The sequence below is a fragment of the Dromiciops gliroides genome, chromosome 1 (assembly GCF_019393635.1).
Source record: "Dromiciops gliroides isolate mDroGli1 chromosome 1, mDroGli1.pri, whole genome shotgun sequence".
NCBI lineage: Eukaryota > Metazoa > Chordata > Mammalia > Microbiotheria > Microbiotheriidae > Dromiciops > Dromiciops gliroides.
In genome coordinates this window covers 371,613,489-371,637,330 of record NC_057861.1, presented here as the reverse complement: position 1 = coordinate 371,637,330, position 23,842 = coordinate 371,613,489, and the positions used below count along the sequence as shown (strand labels likewise).

Here is a 23,842-nt window from a genome sequence, read left to right as displayed (position 1 = left end):
ACTGTCTGTTCATATCCTTTGACCATTTCTCAATTGGGGAATGACTAGGATTCTTATAAATTTGATTTATTTCCCTACATATTTTAGAAATGCCTTTATCAGAAATGCTGGCTGTAAAAATTCTTTCCCAGTTTTCTCCCTTCTAATTTTGGCTGCTTTGCCTCTGTTTGTAAAAAACAAACAAACAACAAACCTTTTAAATTTAATGTAATCAAGGCCTTCCATCTTTCATTTCATAATATTCTCTATCTCTTGTTTGGACATAAATTGTTTTCCTCTCCATAGATCTGAAAGGTAAACTATTCCTTCCTATCTTAATTTATCTATGGTATCACCCTTTATCTCTAAATCTTGAATCCATTTTGACCTTATTTTTGTGTAAAGTGTTAGGTGTTGGTCTATGCCTATTTTCTGCTATACTGTCTTCCAGTTTTCCCAGCAGTTTTTGTCAAATACTGAGTTCCTATCCCAGAAGCTAGAGTTTTTGGGTTTATCAAACAGTAGATTATGAAAATCATTTACTACTGTGTCTCCTATGCCTAACCTATTTCATTGATCTACCACTCTATTTCTTAGCCAGTACCAAATAGTTTTGATGACTGCCATTTTATACTATAGCTTCAAATTTGGTACAGTTAGCCACCTTCCTCTGCATTTTTTTCATTAGTTCCCTTGATATTCTTGACTTTTGTTTCTTCCAGATGAATTTTGTTATTTGGTATGGCACTGAATAGGTAAATTAATTTAGGTAGAATTATCATTTTTATTATATTAGCTTGGGCTATCCATAAGTCTGATTTCATTTGTGTGAAAAGTGTTTTGTAATTGTGTTCATTTAGTTCCTGGATTTGTCTTGGAAGGTAGACTCCCAAGTATTTTATATCGTCTACAGTTACTTTAAATGGAATTTCTCTTTCTATCTCTTGCTGCTGAGCTTTGTTGGTCATGTATAGATATGCTGATGATTTATGTGGGTTTATTTTAATCCTGTAACTTTGTTAAAGTTGTTAATTGTTTCAAGTAGTTTTTTAGTTGTTTCTCTAAAATTCTCTAAGTATAACATTATCATCTGCAAAGACTAAAAGTTTTGTTTCTTCCTTGTCTATTCTAATTCCTTTTCTTCCCTTTTCTTCTCTAGCTAAAATGTCTAATACAATATTAAATAAGAGAGCTGATAATGGACAGCCCTGTTTCACCCCTGATCTTATTGGGAATGCCTCTAACTTATCCCCATTAAATATAATGTTTGCTAATGGTTTTAGGTAGATGCTGCTTATTACTTTAAGGAAAGCTCCACCTATTCCTATGCTCTCTGGTGTTTTTAATAGGAATGAGTGTTGTATTTTGTCAAATGCTTTCTCTGCATCTATTGAGATAATCATAAGATTTGAGGTAGTTTTGTTATTGATGTGGTTGATTATGTTTATAGTTTTCCTAATGTTGAACCAGACTTGCATTCCTTGTATAAATCCCACCTATTATTATATTGTATTATCCTGGTGATCACTTGCTGCAATCTCCTTGCTAATATTTTATTTATGATTTTAGCATTGATATTTATTAGGGATTTGGGGCTATGATTTTCTTTCTCTGTTTTGGCTCTGCCTGGTTTAGGTATCAACACCATATTTATGTCATAAAAAGAATTTTGTAGAACTCCTTCTTCACCTATTTTTCCACATGGTTTGTATAGTATTTGAATTTTTTATTTTTTTAAATTTTTTTTAAGTGAGGCAATTGGGGTTAAGTGACCTGCCCAGGGTCACACAGCTAGTAAGTGTTAAGTGTCTGAGGTCAGATTTGAACCCAGGTACTCCTGACTCCAGGGCCAGTGCTCTATCCACTGCGCCACCTAGCCGCCCCCTGTAGTATTGGAATTAATTGTTCTTTAAATGTTTGGTAGAATTCACTTGTAAATCCATCTGGCCCTGGGGATTTTTTCTGAGGGAGTTCATTGATGGCTTGTTCAATTTTTTTTCTAAAATGGGCATATGTAAGGATTTTCTTTTCTTTTCAGTTAACCTGGGCACTTTGTATTTGTGTAAATATTCACCCATTTCATTTAGATTGTCAAATTTATTGGTATACAATTGGGCAAAATACCTCCTAATTATTGCTTTAATTTCTACTTCATTGGTGGTGAATTCACCCCTTTCATTTTTGATACTAGTAATTTGGTTTTCTTCTTTCTTTTTTAAAATTAAATTAACCTAAGATTTATCTTTTTTTATTGTTTTTTTTTTCATAAAACCAGCTCAGAGTTTTATTGATTAATTCTGTAGTATTTTTGCTTTCGATTTCATTAATTACTCCTTTAATTTTCAGGATTTCTAATTTAGTATTTATTTGGGGATTTTTAATTTGTTCTTTTTTTAGCTTTTTTAGTTGCATGCCCAATTCACTTATCTCCTCTTTCTCTTTTTTTATTCATGTAAGCATTTAGAGATATAAAATTTCCCCTAAGCATTGCTTTGGCTGCATCCCATAGATTTTGATATGTCATCTCATAATTGTCATTTTCTTGGATGAAGTTATTGATTGTTTCTATGATTTGTTGTTTGACCCACTCATTCTTTAGGATGAGATTGTTTAGTTTCCAATTAATTTGCAGTCTACCTTTCCATGGCTCTTTATTACATGTAATTTATTTTTTGGGGGGGGCAGCTAGGTGGCACAGTGGATAGAGCACCGGCCCTGGAGTCAGGAGTACCTGAGTTCAAATATGGCCTCAGACTCTTAACACTGGCTGTGTGACCCTGGGCAAGTCACTTAACCCCAATTGCCTCACACACAAAAAAAAATTTTTTTTCATCATGATTTCAGGAGAATGCATTTACTATTTCCACCTTTCTACATTTGACTGTGAGGTTTTTGTGACCTAATACATGGTCAGTTTTTAAGTATGTGCCATGTACCACTGAGAAGAAAACGTATATTCCTTTCTATCCCCATTCACTTTTCTCCAGATATATATCATATGTAACTTTTCTAGCATTCTATTCACATCTTTAACTTTCTTCTTATTTATTTTTCTGTTTAGATTTATCTACTTCTGAGAGGGGAAGGTTCAGATCCCCCACTAGTATAGTTTTGCTGTCTATTTCCTCTTGTAACTTTTTTAACTTCTCCCCTAAGAATTCGGTTGCTATACCACTTGGTGCATACATGTTTTGTATTGATATTACTTCATCATCTATTGTACCTGTTAGCAAGATGTAGTTTCCTTCTTTATCTCTTTTAATTAGATCTAGTTTTGCCTTTGCTTTGTCTGAGATAAAGATTGCTTCCCCTACTTTTTTGATTTCAGCTGAAGAATAATATATTCTGCTCCAACCTTTACCTTTACTCTGTATCTCTCTGCTTCACATGTGTTTCTTGTAAACAACATATTGTAGGGTTTTGATTTTTAATCCACTCTGCTATTTGCTTCTGTTTTATGGGAGAGTTCATCCCATTCATATTCACAGTTAAGATTATTAACTGTTTATTTCCCTCCATTCTCTTTTCCCCTTTGTACTCTTTTTCCCTTCTTTTACCCTATTCCTCTTGACCAATGTTTTGCTTCTGACCACTGCCTCCCTCAATCTGCCCTCCCTTTTATCAGTTGCCCTTCCTTTTCTTACTCCCTTCCCCCCCACTTCTCCCCTCCCTTCTATCAATACCACCCTTTTCTGCTTCCCCTTTTGTTTCCTTAAAGAGTAAGCAAAGTTTCTTTACACAAATAGGAGTGTATTTTATTCCCTCCCTGAACCAAATCTGATGAGAGTAAGGTTGCAACAATGCTCACTCCTCCCTTCTTTCCCTCTGTTGCAATGGGTTCTTTTTGTGCCCTTTCACATGATCTAATTAACCCCATTCCACATCCCCCTTCCTCTCCTCCCCCAGTCTCCTTTTATTCTGACCCTTAATTTTCTTTATATCATCACATCAAAGTCAAATTAATAACAATACCTTAAAAGAGATACAGATCCCAAGAGTTGAAAGTATTATCCTCCCTCATAGGGATGCAGTTTAACATCATTTACCAACCTACCCCCAACCCCCACCAACCCTTGTTTTTCCTCTTTATACTTCTCTTGAATCTTGTATTTGTCATTCAAATTTTCTGTTCATTTCTGGTCTTTTTCTCAGGAAAACTTGGAATTCCCCTATTTTGTCGAATGTCTATCTTTTTCCTGAAAGATATTGCTCAGTCTTCCTGGGTACTTAATTATTGGTTGTAATCCAAGCTCTTTTGAAATCCTGAATATCATATTCCAAGCCCTGCAGTCCTTTAATATTGAAGCTGTCAGGTCCTTTGCAATCCTGACTGTGGCTCCATGATATTTGAATTGTTTATTTCTGGCTGCTTGTAATATTTTCTACTTCACCTGGCAATTATGGAGTTTTGCTACAATATTCCATGAAGTGTTCCTTTTGGGGTTTCTTTCAGGAGGTGATCAGTGTATTCTTTCAATGATGATTTTTATCCTCTGATTCTATAATTTCAGGATGGTTCTCCTTGATAATTTCCATGAATATGGTGTCTTTTCTTGATCATGACTTTCAGGTAGTCTAATAATTCTTAGATTATCTCTCCTGGATCTATTTTCCAGGCCAGTGGTTTTTCCAATGAGGTAATTCACATTATCTTCTTTTTTTTTTTTCAGTCTTGATTCTGCTTGACAGATTCTTGGTGTCTCTTGGAGTTATTAGCTTCCATCTGCCCATTTTTAATTTTTAAGGCATTATTATCGTCAGTAAGCTTTTGTACCTCTTTTTATTTGGCCATTTTTTTCCCTCCTATTTGGCCAATTTTGTCTCTCATTTGGCCAATTGTATTTTTTAAGGAATTGTTTTCCTCAGTTAATTTTTGTGCTTCTTTTTCTAGCATAACTCTCATTTCTTTTTCCATTTTTTCTTTTACTTCTCTCATTTAGTTTTTAAAAGACTTTTTGTGCTCCTCAAAGTAGGATTTTTGTTCTTCAGACAAGATCCTCTTCCCATTTGAGTCTTCACTTGTAGGAATTTTGACAAACCCATTTCATTTTGAGTTTTGGTTTTCCTCTTGACCATAGAAGCTGTCAATGCTAAGGGTCCTTTTTTGTTTCTTTCTCATGCTGCTGTCTATTTTAAAATTTATAAAGTTGAGGTCTGTTCCTGGGGGACAGGGGTAACTGTTGCTAGCTTTTTCCGGCTCTGAGCTTCCCCACTCTCAGCTGTGTTGAGCTTCAGCTGTGATAAGCTGACCATTGAGCTGAGCCAAGCCCAGCTGAGCAGTGCCATGCTAAGTAAGCCAAGAACAGCTGTGCTGAGCTGCCCTCTCCTTTACCCCAGGTGAGTCAGACCTTTCGTGAAGTCCTCTAAATTATCTCAAGATAAGGATTGTGTCTCTCTGTCTTTTTGTAGTTTCTGTAGTTCCAGAATCTGTTTAGAGGCTTGATTTAATGTTGTTTTTGAGGGAAACATGGGAAATCTGAGGCAATATCCTGGCTTCTCTCTGCCAACTTGGCTCTGCCCCAGGAACGCTAGACCTCTTTATAAGTTGATATTAAATATTAATAAAAATTCTTTGCATCCAGTCAGTTCTGTATCCAACTAATTATATTCTATTTTTTAGCTTATAGTTCTCTATTCCATAAGAATCAAATTAGACCATTTATCAAACATTTTCTTAAATTCTATATAAAATTTTATTTTAGAGTCACTAGGACACTATTACAATTTACTGAGAATTAGGGTGACATGAGCTGTCCTGAAGTTTCTTTTCTTTTTTTTTTTTAAATAATGGCAGTCAACTATGTGGAAGATTGATTGGAGAAGGGAGAACAATTGAAGTCAGGGAGAGCAATGAGGAGGTTATTGCAGTAGTTCAGGTGAGAGGGGGATGATGAAGACCTGAAATAAGATGGTGGCTACAGTGAGTGTAAAGAAGTGAAGAGATGTGGATGTAGTAAAGACAAGATAAGGAAACTGTATATATGAATGTGGGATGAAAGAAGGTGGTGATTTGAAGATGTCACAGAAGTTGTGAAAACTTGGGTGACCAGGTAGAAAATGGTATCCTCAATGATAAATGGGAAGTTTAGAAAATAGGTGAGCTTGGATGAGAATAAAATAAAGTAATACTATCTGAGATCCAGGTCACAAACTAACCATGCCTGTTTATGATGTGTGGCTCATTCTTTCCTACAAAAAATGAAAATGACAAGAGGCAAGACTCTTATTTATTGGCCTGGAGCTCAAAGCCCAGCATCCAAGGTGATAAGAAAGTTAGGAAATAAATGCAGATCTTTCCCAGTGTCACATGTGCAACTGCTATGGATATGTGGTAAAATATGAAAGTTTTTAACAGTCGGCTAGGATAACTGAAAGACGCCAGTTTTTCAAGGACCACCCTTTTGGGGAGGAGATGAACAGTCCGCCTGCTGCGCATGTCAGACTGCCTGCCGGGTACAGTCCGCCTGCTGCGCATGTCAGACTGCCTGCCGGGTACAGTCCGCCTGCTGCGCATGTCAGACTGCCTGCCGGGTTTTTTGACTTCCGGGGTGGAGAGAAGGGGAGTAGCCTTTTTTGCCGGTTTGGCGGGACTCCGGGCGGCGCGGCACAGACGGTCTGACTCACTCCAAAGGTGGCCTAAATCGGTTTGGTGAGTTTTTATAAGGAATATAGACTAAGCCTAGATTTAAGACGATTTGTACTGTATTTCTGTTTTCCTATCCTTCTAATCAACAACACCTTATATACAATAAAGGCTCTATCTAGAAAACCAGAAGCTTCTTCCATTTACTAGTCTGGGAGATGAGTTAAGGGAAGGGTTAAGTAGGGGAGATTTATGATCTAATATCCAATTTTAAATCTCACAGTTTGGCGACCCCGAAGGGACCTTAAGGACCCTCCCACCCTCCCTAGTTTGGCCATAAGCCGGCTAATTCGGTGGATTTTCCAAATACCCCCCCCCCCCCCCCGCGGACTTTCCCTTTGTCTAATCTCCCTTAAAGACTTTAAGCCTCTAAAAGTCTTGCTTTAAACAGAAAAGCCAGCCCAGTTTAAAGGGCAAGATGCTCGAATATTCTACCATCCCTTTGATTTTTCTCATCGGAATGTATTGGGACGGCATAACATCCCGACTTAGAGGAATAGTTTACTCAATGGTCCTTCATAACATTATTGGTTTTTTCCTCATTCAGGCAGCAAAAGGTTTTTTGTATAATAGTATACGTGAGAATCTTTGGGAAAATACGTTTAATATAAGTAGAAATTTTATGCCTGCAATTGAAATACCTTTTAATACCACATCCATAGTTCATACGACTAAGGATTTTATTTTTTTTTGTTGTTTTTTTTTTTGTTTTTGTTATTATCATTGTTTTTGTTATTATCATTGTTATGATGTGGGGGAAACTCTCACATATGGAGAGAGACCTCAAAATGGCTGTTTCTACTAGAGATGATCCAAGTTCAGAATCAGATCAGCAGAAACTACTCCCTCTGCAGGAAGCTATAGAACATAGTAAGAAGGGAGTGCCAATTCAAGTCAGAAAATATAGCCCCTTTAGACCAAGTGACTTGAGCGCATGGAAATCAATCATCCCTAGTTTTGAGAAAAATCCAAACACTGTAATTTCACAGTTAAGGACTATATTTAATGCATATCAACCCAGTTGGGCTGATGTTACTTGCCTTTTGGAAACTTTACTGTCCCCAACTGAGATTACAGATATTATCTCAGCAGGAAATGCCCTTGTTGCGAAAGGTAAGGCCGATGTGGAATGGCCTCTAAAGGATCCAGAGTGGAATTATAATGATGATAGGGATTTCCAAAGATTAAAAGATGCTAGAGAAACACTTCTGAAGGGAATGGAATCTTGCTCTAGAAAACCGGAAAACTGGCAGAAATTTTTAAGCCTACCTCAGGAGGCTAATGAAAGACCAAACAGATTTATGATAGACTTTGTGAGGCCGCTAGACAGTACACCAGATTGGATCCAGTAGATTTAAGAGATTCCTGTATCATTCTCAACACATTTGTTTATAATTCACTGCCAGAAATACGCAGATACTTTCTGAAACAATGTCCAGACTGGAGAAATCTCTCAGTAGATAGAATTAAGGAACTTGCAAATTATGTCTTTGACTCACGTGAGGAAGATCCAGATCACCCTAAACAGAGCATTCTGGCACCAGCGATTCCTAGTCAGCCATGTGGACACTGGAACAAGGACACTAAGGTGTGTTGTTACTGTCGTAAGGAGGGGCATGAATTGAGAGAATGTAGGACTTGGAGAAGAAATTCTAATTCTAATTACAGGCGAAATCAAAATAGAAATAGATCTTTTTGGAGGAATACAGAAAGGCAGTACCAGAATAATGGTAACCAAGACCCCCCTCAGAAGAGGACACAGGAATGATGGTGTCTTGGGGAGGAATGGAACATAGATAATGAAAGCCATATATTCCCAGATCTGGATTTTTTGAATGCACTTGTGCCAGTCCATTCACCTCCCCAGAGTAATGAACCACATGTCACCTTAAAAGTGGGGGAGACTTATTATGATTGTCTGCTAGACACAGGAGCCTCTAAATCAGTATTAGTAAGCAAACCAGATGCTGGGTGTAGACCTGTAGGATTTTTGAATGTAGTGGGAGTCTCAGGAAAGAGCCAGAGAGTGGCAAAATTGAATCCTCGCATGGTATCTATGGGGCCCTTAACAGTGGAACATTCATTTTTACTCATGCCTGATGCCCCTGTAAATTTATTAGGTCGTGATCTCCTTTGCAAGCTTAGAGCAACCATATCTTGTGCTCCAGATGGGGCTGTCTCCTTACAATTGCCAGAGGATACTGTTCATTTATTACCAATTTTACTTACAGGTCTTAGAAGTTCTGACATGTTCTCTTTCAAATGCTTGATATATGCCCAAGAAAGGTAACAGGCTTTTCTTTTCTTTTTTTTTTTGTGGGACAATGAAGGTTAAGTGACTTGCCCAAGGTCACACAGCTAGTAAGTGTCAAATGTCTGAGGTCAGTTTTGAACTTGGGTCCTCCTGAATCCAGGGCCAGTACTCTATCCACTCTGCCACATAGCTGCCCCAGTAGCAGGCTTTTCTTTTGTTACTATCAGGTCATAGTCATTCTTTTTTTCTTTTGAACCTTATTAAATGATTTCTCACCTTTGGAATCCATGAATTCATATCATCATGGCTTAGGGGACAATTCCTTTTCAGAGTTGGTTTCCTTCTGTTTTGGAAAATACTCCTTTTGTATTGCTATGTATTATTATTTGTATTATTATGTATAACTCCAAATATTAAGTGGTCCTCCTTTCCTTTCTCTACTCTGTTATACTCTTCCATTCACCAATCACATAACAAAGCTCAAGATTACTTTATCTCTCTTCAGGTGACTTTCTGCTTTGTTTTCAAAATGAATTTTTTCTTCTTTTGTTTTGGATTTTTTACAAATACTTCATTCTCTTTGATAACACAGAAAGTATTGATGCAGTCTCCTTTTTACCTATATTTTCTTCAAGGAAAACTGGATTGCATTTTGAGCATTTATAGCAACCACTTGGTCGTGGCAAAACTATGAACATTGAACACTATATGCAGATTACTATAAAATTTTCCATGGTCACCATACTAGCTTGAAATAAGATTCAGTGTCTTTCTTTGAGCAACCTTACTGGAGAACTGTTGTGGCAAACAACTTATAGGGAGTTCACCATCTCCCTAGCTATCACTCTTATTACCTCCTTAGCATCTAACTTCCACATCTAACTTTCTTGTCTCACTAACCTATCATATGATCTTGTCAACTCCTTTTACTAATTACCATCTTTCTTTTCTCCATCAAAATCCTTCTTTTACTTCACCTTTTCATCTTTCTCTCACTTTGTTCTCCTCTTTTCTTTCCCAAATCCCATCTTTTCCAGATCCATTGATATACATTTATAAGCAAGCATTTATTAAGCACCTAGTATGTGTCAAATACTGAGTTAAAAGCTGGGTGGAGATACAAAAAATGCCCAAAGTAACATAAAACAACAATAGCAACTCTACCAGTACAAGTACCACCACCACCAAGAATATAGAACCTGCTCTTAAAGAGCTCACATTGTAATAATTGAAAGAGTTTGGATAAAAATTTAAATTATTAAAACTTAAAGAGAAATTAGTTTTTCATACAAGTCTTATGGGAATACAATATCTAGTTCTCATAAATATATGAAGATTAAAATAATTTTAGAAAAGCAGCTCAATAGAAGAATGAGCTGTTTTTTTTTTCTTAGTGTTTTTGCATATCAGTTTTCCAAATGGGAATAATGTAAAATGAAGCTTATAAACCCACCATTTTATAATATAAATAACAATGTGTATACATTAGAGAAAGAGATGATCCTTTTAGAGAAAACTGATACAAGAAAAATATTTTGAAATATAATAAAACATTTAAATGATTTTCTAGCAGTAGGTCTAATGACTTGCATGTTCCACCTGATTAAGCATCTAGTGAAATCATCTTGGAGAATCTGCTGTGATGCTATCTTTTCCAGAGGCTTTTAAGAGCCAAAATGTTTAATTAGTGGTCATTAAGGCAATCAAAAATGGTCTGGCTACAAAACATTTTTTCTCTGCTCTTGTGTATGCTATCCTGTTTGGCTGAAATCTTGGCTATAAAAGGATAAAAGAGTCTCTTTAGTTTGAGGGATAAAACATCTGTAGTAATTCACAAAATCCATATTGCCTGAGCAGTTTGGACTTCATTTAGGGTGAAACAGATGGTGAGATGCTATGAGAAACAGGAAGATTCAAAGGCAGGTAGGAACCATAGTGGCAGAGGATATGGAGGAGGGAACTGCTTTTACCTTTTCTTGATGTAAGCAATGACACCTTAGAATAAGTTTACATTTCAGTATAAATTTATGGTAATGTGTTTGGTCTTACTTTATCTGACTTTTTTGTGCTTGTGTAGTCAAAACATAAAATAGTCATATTGTCTCATATCCCAATGCCAACATCGGATCAACAGTTTAAGAATTTTTTGTTTTTTTAATCTCCTCTGCCAGGGAACACAAGGCCACAAGAACAGTAGGTAGCTAGATAACATAGTATATGGAGTGCTAGGCCTGAAGTTCAGAAAGCCTGAATTGAAATCCAGACTGATAGTAACTGTTTGATTCTGCACATCAGCTCAAAAGTCTGAATGCCTTAGTTTCATCATATGTAAAATGAAGATAATAATAGTACCTACTATGCAGTATAGTTTTGAATGTAATAAATGAATTACAAATGAAATATTTGTAAAGTGCCCAGCACAGTTGTTGGAACATAGTAGGCCCTTAATAAATGCTTATTTCCTTCCTTCCTCACTCTCTCCCTCTCTCCCTTCCTCCCTTCCTCCCTTCCTTCCTATGTTGATTTTATGAATGCAGGATAAGTATCTATTTGTACTTTAAGGGTCAGAGGGAAATAGTTTATATTGGAGCATGCATTTGCTCCATTGAAATTTCTCTAAATTCATTGCATTGTGACTATGAATGAAGTATAGCCTTTTACTAATTTGTACACCAAATTGTAAAGAATTGGCTTTCTTTCTATAACAAAAGAATACCAAGGGGGGAAATATATGAGATTAAAAACAGTCACAAGGATGTGCTAATTTGAAAGATTCCTGGGTCAGGGATATAGAAGAGGCTAGCATTTTGGCTGTCTAAATAATTTCATGAAAATGTGAAAATCTAGAATCAATGAGACAGCCAACATTGTGACCTGGAACTTTGAATGAAAAGCTAAAGTGACAATGCATTACTTTCTTCTTGCTTACCATTTTCTAAGCAATCTCTATGGAACTTTGAAAAGTTTATCTAGTCAAGGACAATTTAAATAACATTTATAGGTAGATTATAAGGGAAGCGACATGAGTGAAAGCCTAAGCCTCAGGAAAACTGTATTTGCATTGAGCAGGAAGGTTGGAGTGGTGTCATCCCAAATTCTCCTCTCTCTTTCCAAGAAGCTGATGAGATTGGGGGTGGAGGGGGGGGCGGGGGGGGGGGGGCGGAGAACCAGCCAGTAAAGTCTGTCTTATTTGCTTCTGATCCATTTACCTTGGCATTGATATAATCAGAAATAAAGATGGGAAGCAGGAGAGAGACTGAGCTACTGTGCCAATCAATCCTATGTGATTGCCAAATCATCAGCCCTGACTAAATCCTGCTTTAGGATGACTGGCAAGCTCCATTGCTGGTTTGTAGAGATCTAGAGCTGGCCTAAATCTTCTAGATTTAAAAGAGGGGAAAAAAAAAGAAAAGAAAAGCAACAGCAGCAACTGTATTTTAGGATTGTGCTTTTTTGTTGTTAGTTTTTGTTTGTTTGTTATCAGTTATAAGCGAGGGACAGCAAGGTTTTGAAAGGGGATTATTTTATTATTGAAAAAAATGTTATTTTTTTCTTAGAAAAACCTTTAACACATAAATGAGTGCTACATAAAACATTTTGGTTTTGTTCAGTCATGTATGACTTCATTACTCTGCTTGGTTTCTTTTTTGGGGGGGGGGTTGGCAAATTTACTGGAGTGGTTTGAAATTTCCTTGTATGGCTCATTTACAGATGAGAAAACTGAAGGAAGCAGGGTTAAATAACTTGTCCAAGGTCATATAGCTGCTAAGTATCTAAGGCGAGATTTGAATTCAGGTCTTCCTGAGTGCAGACTTCATGCTCTATCCACTGTACCACTTAACTGCAAAAGACACTAAGAGGAATTCACAAGGAAAAAACAACAACACTAACATTACATTAGTCACAAATGCTTTGATGTAGAAAAAATTTTTAAAAAATAATTTCTTGTTTTCAGAAATTTTAGAGAACAAGATGAATTTTGTAATGAATTATATTGGATGAGCTTTGTTCTTCCACAATCAGCCATATAGTTGATGCTTATGTTCAAGTGTAGGCAGGGATCTTTACTCAAAGATAGAAGGCAAAGGAGCTTTTATGGGGGCTTCTTCATTTCCCAGAATATAAAGGGGGGAAAAAAAGTAGAAAAAAGGTAGAAAGAAATCTTGATCTGTGTAAAAAGGCAGAATATGTTTCCTGAAGTGGAAAAGAGACTAGCTGAAGCTGGGTTCAACAAAAACTAGAACCAGGGCTATCAACTTTCATCCATAAACCCTTTTTTAACCCCCTTGAAGGGTTCAATCAATTATACCCTGCCAGGGAATGAGATTGGAGAGTGAAAGCCCTCATAAGACAAAATAGTTTTCTTGTTAGATAAAAATAATAGAAACTTGATTTCAAAATTTAAAAAGGCAGATGGTGGAAGATTATGAGAAGAATTGTATCATAAAAGAATGACTAGTGGAGGGAAAACAAATTTTCAGAAGTTTGACATGAGACAATTAAAAAAGACCATCAAAAGGGAATTTTTGGATGAAAGTGGAAGGACAACAAACAGACAAAATGTAAATATTCAGACAATACTTTTCTAACAAATTACTTCCTATTCAATGATAATAAAACTAATGTTTGGGATCCAGCATCACCTGATCTAGATGTATTACATGAGGAATTAGAAATGGTACTCAAATAAATGAAGATGGGAACAATGGCTCAATCATTCCAAGTGTACACAAAGGAGAACTATGTTGAAGATAGTATAGTTTTGAGACAATTGAAGGATCAGTTCTGAAGCTACTTGAAATAGGGAGACTGAATGATTGGGGAAAATCACGGAATTTATTAATTTTAAAATATTGTAAATAGAATTCTAAGGGCAAAGCAAAGATGGAGGAGTAGAGGGAGCAGTCAGTCAAGCTCTTCTATCATTACCCTCTAAACAACTTTAAAATTATCCCTGAGATTAAATTCTGGAACAGCAGAGGTGATACAAAGGTTAGGGTGAGACATTCTTTCATCAAAAGATAACTTAGAAGGTTGGAAGGAGAGATCTGTAACACATAAGTTCAGGCTGGCCAGGAGCTCACATGGATGCAACGCAGGGAAGAATGAGTGATAGTGACAGAAACACCAGAAACTTCAGGAGTTCCTAAGCCAGTGAAGGTAAGGAAATCTGGTAACTAGTCAGAAAGAGATTACAGAGGACCCTTGTGTTAGCATTGGATTCGGGATTCAATACTGTTTACCAACTCCCTTGTCTATATCTATTTCTGGATCAGAGTTCAAGGGCAAAGAAGAGAACATTCACAAGGGAATAGAGGCCCTTAGAACACTATAGATTGCAATCCTGAGGGATCAAGGGCCCTTTCTTGGTAAGGACAAGAGTGCAGATTAGGAGAACAGCACACATATGCATGCATACACACACTCATGCACACACACAATCTAAGTTTATTTTTGTCTCTATGGTAACATGAATTCTCTCGAGTTAAAGTTGGCCACTTTTATCAGAGTCCCCAATTCTTTCAAAGTTATTTCTCTTTGTAATACTGTTTGTTGCTCCATTAATTATTTTATTTGTTTTGCTTACTATACTCAAAATCAGTTCATACAAGTTGTTTTATGTTTCTCTCATTCCTGTCCCTTCATTTCTTTAGCTCAACATTATTCTATTACATTTATATATTGTAACTTGTTCAGCCATAATGACTATGCTGTTAGGTTCCAATTCTTTGCCACCACAAAAAGAACTACTATACATAATTTTGCAAATAGTTTAATTTTTTTTTTAAATAATAGGCAGGCCAATCTACAACTTTACCAACAATGCTCCCCGACATTTGTTGATTTCCTTTTTTTCTTTTATTCAAGTTTTACAATCTAAGAGAGGTATAATCAGAGTTGTTTTAATCATCATTTCTCTGATTATTTAGAGAATTTTTCATATGACCACTGATAGCCCAGATTTCTTCCTCTCTGACTTTTGTATTTCAATCTTTTGACCCATTAGCAAAAAAAGAATGATTTTTTTCTCATTAATCTGAGAATGAGTCAGTTATTCAATTGTCCAATTGTCCTATTTATTTTCTGAAACTCTCTGTCTCTTTAGCCATGCACCCTTACTCTATCAACTGATCTGACAGGAAATGCTTTCCTTCATCTTCTAATTTGGTTTTAATGGCAACTTTTATATCTAAGTCATGTACTAATTTGTTGTGTATATCAGTAAATGTTGTAAATTGTTTTTCCATAATTATTTTCAGTTTTCCAAGTGGTTTTTGTACAGTCATGAGTTCTTGCTCCAATAGCTAGTATTTGAGGGGCTTATCAAACATGAGACTACTGTGCTTTTTTTTTTTAACTTCTGTATATTGTTTATCCAATTTGTTCCACTGGTCAACCTATTAACCAGTATGAAATTAGTTTGAAGATCATAGCTTTATAGTACAGATTGAAATCTGGGTACTGCTACTTATCATCCACACCCCTCCAATTAATGTTCCCTTAATATTCATGATCTTTTGTTCCTCCAAATGAATTTTATTATTATATTCTCAGGGTCTATAAAGTAATGCTTTAGTAGTTTGATTGGTATGGCAATGAATAAGGAAATTAATTTAGGTAGCATTTTCATTTTTATTATATTGGTTCAGTCTAAATATAAACAACTAATAAGTCTCCAGTTATTTAAATCACTATTTGTGTAACAATTGTTTTGTAATTATGATCAAATAGTTCCTGAGTTTGTCTTGGCAAGTAAACTCTCAAGTATTTTGCAGTGTTGTTAATAATTTTACATGACATTTCTCCATTTCTTCTTGTTGTATTTTGTTGGTAAGATACAGAAATGGTGGTGATTAAGGTGGGTTTCTTTTCTCTATCACACTTCTGCTAATATTGGTAATTGTTTTACTTAGTTGTTGGTTTTTTTGACACCAGAGTTTTGTAAAGAAACCATTATATCATTTGGAATAGTGATTACTTTATTTCTTTAACTATATTTATTCCCTCAAATTACTTTTTCCCAAAATTTCTAAATAGCTAGTTTTTCTATCACTATAATAAATAGTAATGTTGATAATTGCCATTTAAAAAAACAAACACTCCTATTCTTACTGGAAAGGTCTTTAGTTTATAGCCACTGCAGATAATGCTGGCTCTTTGTGTTAAATAGGTATTTCTTATCATATTAAGGAATGATCTATTTATTCTTATGCTTTCTAATTTGCTTGTTTTGTTTGTTTTTGACAGGAATGAGCATTACAGCTTATCTGAAATATTTCCCTATATACATTTATATAATAATTTGATAATTATTGTTCTTATAATATTTGGTCATTATTAAATTCATAGTCTGCCAAATACTGAACCAGTTCTACACTCCTAATATAAATTTATTGTGGTATTTCCATATAACTTTTTTGATATTTTTCTGTAGATTCCTTGCCAATATTTTATTTTAAATTGTTGAATCAGTGTTCATTAAGTATATTAGCCTATAGTTTTCTTTTGTTTTGGACTTTCAGTAATTTAGGTATAAAAATTCTATTTGTATGATAGGTATTTGGATGGGAACTTCTTTACATAAAGTTTGTTTAGTATTGGAATTCATTGTTCTTTAAATATATAGTTCACATTCAAACTCATCTGGTTCTCCCCCCCCTTTGAAAATGCATTTCAGTCCTGTTTATTATGATTTTTTAAAGGGCTAGGGTTAGGTACACTATTACCCCTGTTAATCTGGGCATTTTTTTTTTTGGTAAATTATTCAGCCATTTCATTCAGATTGTCAGTTTTCTTACAATAGGATAGGGTGAAGTAGTTTCTAATAACATTTTATTTCTTCTGGACTGTGATTCACTATTTAAAAAAAATTTGCTAATAGTAGTTATAATTCCCATGTCCATTTTAATGGTAATTACCATTTTTACTAATGGAAATTCAGTGTTATTTCTTCTTTTTATTTTAAGGAACTGTTACTTGTTTTATATATTAATTCAATTATTATTTTTGCTTTCAATTTTGCTAATCTCATTTGATTATTAAGATTTCTATTTTGTTGTGTAATTGGAGAGGGTTAATTTTTTAAGTTTTCTACTGTGCATTTTTGTTTAATTATTTAACTGATACATTGATCTGCTCTTTCTCTTATTTTTTTATTTATTTATTTTTGTTTGTTTTTTTGTGGAGCGATGGGGGCTAAGTGACTTGCCCAAGGTCACACAGCTAGTAAGTGTCAAGTGTCTGAGATTGGATTTGAAATCAGGTACTCCTGAATCCAGGGCCGGTGCTTTATCCACTGCGCCACCTAGCTGCCCCTGCTCTTTCTCTTATTGATGAAAATGTTTAGAGATATTATTTTTTTCTCTAAGTACTGCTTTGGTTACATTCCCAAAATGTTTGACATGTCTCATTGTTGTAATTGTTATTAATTATTTCAATGATTTGTTCTTTGATTCATTCATTTGGTGGGGGTATTCAGTTAGTCTCTATATAATTCTTAATATTTGCTTCAGAGACCTTTTATTGAATGTAATTTTGGTTGCATTGTGGTCGGTAAAATATGTATTTAATATGTTTGCTATTATGGATTTGTTAGTGATTTTTTTTACTCTATTGTAAAGATTCTATGATCAGCTAAACAATTAAAAATATTCCTTTATATTCCCATTCAATAATTACCAGAAAATTATCACATCTAACTTTTTCAAAAATTTGATTTAGGTCCTTCCTTCCTTTGTTTTTTCTTTTGTTTATTTATACTTAATAATTATTATCTAGATCTAAGAAGAGAAATGCTTGTATGCTCAATATTCCCTTAATCTACCTTCATACTAACTGCCTCTTTTCTTTTATTCAATATTCCTCTTTTTTGGAAATGTATTTCCATAGCCAACCACATGTGTTTGTGTGTGTATGTGTGTATGTGTATTCTTTACTTCTTTGTCCAATTCAGATGAGGTTAATTCAACTGTTGCCTGCCTCCCACCTTGACCTTTCTCGAATTGTATGTACTTCTACTTGTCCACCTTATTTATGTGATAATTTTATTCATCCTCCCTTCTCCCTCTCCAAAATACTCTTCTTCCATGTTTTTTATTCTTCTTTTAAGATTATCAAATCATTAATGAAACCTTTTCCAGGCCCTTTATCTAATGACTTCATTTATCACCCCTACTGAAGGGGAAAGTTCTGAAAGGAAACATGTATTATCTCCCCATTTTAGATTGTAAACTGTTTGGTCCCTTATGATTACTTCTACATCTTTATCTATAGTATGCTTCTCTTGACGTCTATGTTTTTTTATTTCAAAGTTTTTACTCAGACCTGGTTTTTTAATTAATAATATTTAGACATCCCATTTCCTCTAATAGCATTATACTCAGTTTTGCTATGTACATTATTATTGGATCAAAGTTGATGCCTTCTGGAATACACTATTTCTTAATAATGGTGGTTGCTAGATTTTCTATGATACTGACTGTGGCACTTTGGGATTTGAATTATTTCTCTCTGCTTACTTGAGCGATTTTGTTTTTTCTTGAACTGGAAACTCTAGATATTGGCTGTAATGTTCTTCAGTGTTTCAATTTTGCATTTCCTTTCAGATGGTAAACAGTATTCTTACAATTTCTATTTTGTCCTCTGGATCTAAGAAATCTTGTAACATTTCTTTTAGGATTCTTTAAAACCTGATAGCCCAGATGTAAGTTCTTAATTAGCCAGCTCTTTTTTTGTTGTTGTTGCTGTGTAGCTGTCATTTCTCTTTCCCTTCTGACTTGCATTCTCATTTCATTTTAAAATCTTTTTAAAAATTCTCTCTCGGGGCAGCTAGATGGCACATTTTCTTTTTTTTAATAGAATTTGAGTTTGTGAGAGAGAAAATGCAGATTATTGTAATTTTTAGATGCAAATATGTACTTGTATTTCAATATAGATTGAAAATTACAACAACAACAACAATAACAACAACAATAATAATGATAATAATAATAATAGGGTTCTACAGATGTGGAATGCTTCATGCACTTTCAAAAGAGGTTACTGTATTTTAAATTTTACTTTCATATAGAACCCTTCTCATAAAGTGGGAATTGCCTCTAAATGTTTCTATTGTAAAAACAAAATACACAAATAAAACTTTTTAAAAATTCTTATAAAAACTTGATAGAGAAAATAATCACAATATTTGTAACCAAACCACAAGCCTCATTTTCTCGTCTCTACAAAATCAATATTAATATAATCTCTAATATGTCATGGGCACCCTTGGTAAAGTTATGTGAAGGCAATAGTTAGGTTTCACAAATTATTTTCTATTGTAAAACACATAGTTAGGTGGGGCCAGGACCATGGGGTAGACAGGGTTGTGGGGCCTGGACTTTGTCTGGGGCTGAGGCCAGGAGCAGGAGCTGCATGTGTCCCTTTAGTGGCCTGGAGGCTGTGGGGACAGTGCGAGTTCATAGGTTTGTGAGATGGCTACAGACGTTCTTGAGTCCACTGCTCCTGACTGCAAAGGAGACCTGAAGAGCAACACCAAGCTAGACACAGATTACCCACTTCAGGTCCTTTACTGTGGAGTCTGTTCATTAACAGCAGAGTATTGTGAATATATGTCTGATGTTGGTAAATGCTGACAGTGGTTAGAGAAGAATTTTCCAAATGAATTTGCAAAACTCACTGTAGAAAAATCACCTAAACAAGAACCCAGAACTGGGGAAGGCCAGGGAACAGCCGGAGAAGAGAAGGAGAAGAAAAAGCAAAAGAGAGGTAGAAGGGGTCAAATAAAACAGAAAAAAAAGACAGTTCCACAAAAGGTTAAGATAGCCAAAATTCCTAGAGCAAAGAAGAAATACATAACAAGAGTGTGTGATCTTGCAACTTTTGAGACTGACCTTAAAGAAACACAAAGGTTTTTGGCTCAGAAATTCTCCTGTGGTGCCTCAGTTACAGGGGAGGATGGAATCATCATTCAGGGAGACTTTACAGATGACCTTATTGATGTAATTCAGGAGAAATGGCCAACATGGATGATGACAACATTGAAGATCTTAGAGAAGTAAAGAAGTGATTTAAAAAATTTGCTATATTTAATGACTTGAAGTTATAGTTCATTTAACCAAAGGGAGGGAGGCCTTAATTATATATATATATATATATGTGTGTGTGTGTGTGTGTGTATGTGTGTATGTATATATATATATATATATATATATTAAATATATATATTTATATTTATCCCACTATAAAACTGTAGACTATCCTTATCCTTGGCATTTTACTGTTCTGTACAAGGCTGGTTGTGTTTTTTCTTCTTTTATTTTTAAGTTCAATAAACTGAGGAGATCTATCATGCTTATGCATGAAATGGAGATTTAGTTAAATAAATTTTGGTCATATGGCAAAAACAAAACAAAACAAAACGCAAAAACCCACATATTTAATGACATGATTGACTCAAAGGTAGAGCTATATTATTGAAACGTGTGTGTGTGTGTGTGTGTGTGTGTTCTTTTTGGGTTTAAAATAGAATCTGATTGGATAGAGTAAAATCCTGCCCTTATAGGTTTTCCTCCAAGAAAATGTCTCCTACACATTCCAAATCATACAAAATTCTTTAATAATTTTTCCACTAGATAAAACTTCATTGGGCTACCTTGTAATCATTAATAGCAAGGAAATTTAAAGTAGTAGGAAATAATCTTCTTCCTTACCCTTCTCTAGCACAGAATCAAAATAGAAGAAATATTCTCCATAGGTCTGGAGGTTGTTCAAATTATCAAGTATAAAGATGATATTTCATTAATGGTATCAAGCCAAAGAACTATGTAAAACCTCATAAATTATCACCACAATTATATGAGTTTGTTTGAATTTACTATGTAGGAAAAATGTAAATAGGATGAGAGACTTGAGCTTCTACAATCACAAGGAGACTGCCATTTTTGTAGAGCAGGATGGCTACAGGGGGAGCTCATAATATCAGAAGTTTGATTTTGAAAGTAATTTCACTGAGCTAGGCCAAAGATATACTTTTTCTTATAGTAAATTGAGTAATGTATCTAGGAACTAGCTCAGCAATTGAATCTTGCATAAAGAGGTCACAGAACCATAGAACCCAGAATCCTAGATCTAAAGCTAGTAAGGAATTGAGGGGGCATCTTTTTTATTTTACAGCTGAAGAAACTAAGGTTACAATGTGGCTAAGTGGTTTGTCCAAGTTTACACATTAAGTGCTAAGCAATGCTAAGCACTTAAGGGTTATACAATAAATAAAGTCAAATAAGGGTCAAAAAAGGTCAAATAAATCTATTGAATGGTTTCAGGAAGAGGTCACTACAAATATAAATAGGGGCTTTTCTTTTCAATCTGTTTTAAGTGAAAAAACCTAATTTGCAAAGAATTTCTTCTTTTTTAATTAATTAAATTTATTTTTCTTTTCTACAAGCAGAATGCACAATTTCATGATCTTCAAATAGTGTTAATGGTTCACTATCGACTTAGCAAGTGATTTCCAGTGCACTGTCTCAAGTTTATATAATTGTTCCATATTATTTCACATTTTTTTTTATCAGTGGCTTATATATCTTCCAACTCTCTAGGTGACACACTCATTGAATGACTAGTTGTATTGTATGCAAATTCATAGTTGAATTTATATGGCCTTAATGGCCTCTGTGGTCCCTACTGAGTCAAATTCTCTGACTCTCATTTTACAGGCAGACTCTGAGCCAAGGACAAACCCTAATGCACCAAATAGGAAGAGACTGAATTTCCAGACTCTCACCTGGGCTTTCCCTGAATATTTTTCAACAACAACAACAACAAAAAAATCACAACAATACTTGCCTTTGCCTTGAATCTAAGAAAAAGTGGCAATACAAAATCTTTCCCGTTTTTCTACTCCTAGCTGTTTTAGGCTGGACAGAGGCAGTCATTGTTAAACCTTTCCTTCTTCTTCAGCATATGTCTGTGTTTAAGTTCTTTTTATTTCAGCATTCCTAGATATTGTTTACATTATTAACTATCTCAAGAAAAAAGAAAACAAGTATTTATTAGGTGCCTAATATGTGCTAGGAACTGTGCTAATAGCTTTATAAATATTACCTCATTTGATCATCACAACAATACTGGATAATAAGAGTTATTTTATCTACATTTTATAATTGTCATGTGGAAAAGTTCGGGGTCCTCAGTAAAAAATTATACTCTCACACACAGTTCAATTAGAAGTAAATTGGTGAGGCAGCTAGGTGGCGCAGTGGATAGAGCACCAGCCCTGGAGTCAGGAGTACCTGAGTTCAAATCCGGCCTCAGACACTTAATACTTACTAGCTGTGTGACCCTGGGCAAGTCACTTAACTCCAATTGCCTCACTAAAAAAAAAGAAGTAAATTGTTTTGGTTTTTTTTTGTTTTGGTTTTTTTTTATTTGGCGCTAGAGAAGGTAACCAAGGTATAAGTCAAAGACTTTACTACTGGGGTGGAGGGCTCAGAAACATTCTCCTCCCTGAACAGAAGGAAGGCAAAAGCATTCATAGAGGATACATAGAGTGACCACTCAAAAATGGAAAGTTCCTTTTTGGGGTGGGGTGGGGAAAGCTTAGATGCTTGTCATACTCCTGAGAGTTGAGGGGGATTTTTTTTGAAATGGTGGTCCTGATCTTTGGGTTATCTCTGTCTTGTAGTTCTGGTCAGGTAGTAGACACGCCTAATTGACTTGCCTGTTAGAAAATTTTATCTTTCCTTACTTCTTATGTGTGTCTTTCCTGGTATCTAGTTGGTTAATCTTAACTTTAATAGTTCTTTGATTCCTTGATATATCTGTCCTGTTATCTGGTCATCTTTGGTTTTGCTTCTCACAGGAGAAATTTCTTATCTTGAACCCCATGTGAGTAGGTAAGGAAACAGGAAGATGGAGTTTAATGTCTTCTCCAAGGTCACACAGCTAGTAATTGAATTTGGATTTGAACCTAGGGATTTAGTACACCAGACTCTGTAACACCTAGCTGCATTTAGAGCAGATATGGCTTCTGAAGTAAGCTTTGTTTTTCCCTCCTTCCCTCCTTTCTCTCCCTCTGTCTATATCCTTAAATCATACCCTTAAATGTGGGTGATCTCCCCAAAGGAATATAAATTTTGATTGCTGAAACCTCTCATGATATCTTAGAGTTTATGGGCTATACTTTTTTTCTCTTCTCTACTTATTTAGTCTATCATTAAAAACAGACATGGGGCAGCTAGGTGGCGCAGTTGATAGAGCACCGGCCCTGGAGTCAGGAGTACCTGAGTTCAAATCCGGCCTCAGACACTTAACACTTACTAGCTGTGTGACCCTGGGCAAGTCACTTAACCCCAATTGCCTCACTAAAAAAAAAAAAAAAAAAGAAAAAAAAAAACAGACAGACATACAGAGTTAACTCTTTTGAGCCATGTAGTTTCATTTATAATTTCTGGAAATACAGCACTGGAAAACTATGCTTTGATAAAGCCCATTGGGATTCAAATGGAGTTACTTGGCCATACCTTAAACCCAAATCAATGGCTCTCACTGATTGGCCAGCCTCACTAGGTCATTGTTTGCATTTTGAAGACACAGAGTGAGTGTAAATAGTAATTGTTTCTGTTCTTGCCAGAAACACTGAGAATCTTTCCCTCTCAGGTTTTTTTTTTTTTTGAGTAGATGAAAGAGGCTATTTTTTTTTTTTTTTGCCTCATTTCTTACCAAGCCTTAATCACTGAATGAGTGTTGACAAGGACAAACTGAGATCTTATCCTTAGCTTAAAAAGGGCAGGGTATCCCACTGCATCCAGCACCATCTCATGCCATATTTTTATCTATCAATCTATCTATCTATATCTATCTATCTTTTATTTCTACATTTGTCATGTTATAAAAGAAGAATCAGAACAAAAGGGAAAAACCTAAAAAAGAAAAAAAACCAAAAAAGTAGAAACAGTATGGTTCAA

The 23,842-nt window shown here is 35.1% G+C and overlaps 1 pseudogene; it reads left to right on the top strand.

Annotated features, from left to right (window-relative positions):
- Positions 1-19,333: 19,333 nt before the first annotated feature.
- LOC122741603 lies at positions 19,334-19,944 on the top strand (annotated as a pseudogene).
- Positions 19,945-23,842: the final 3,898 nt, after the last annotated feature.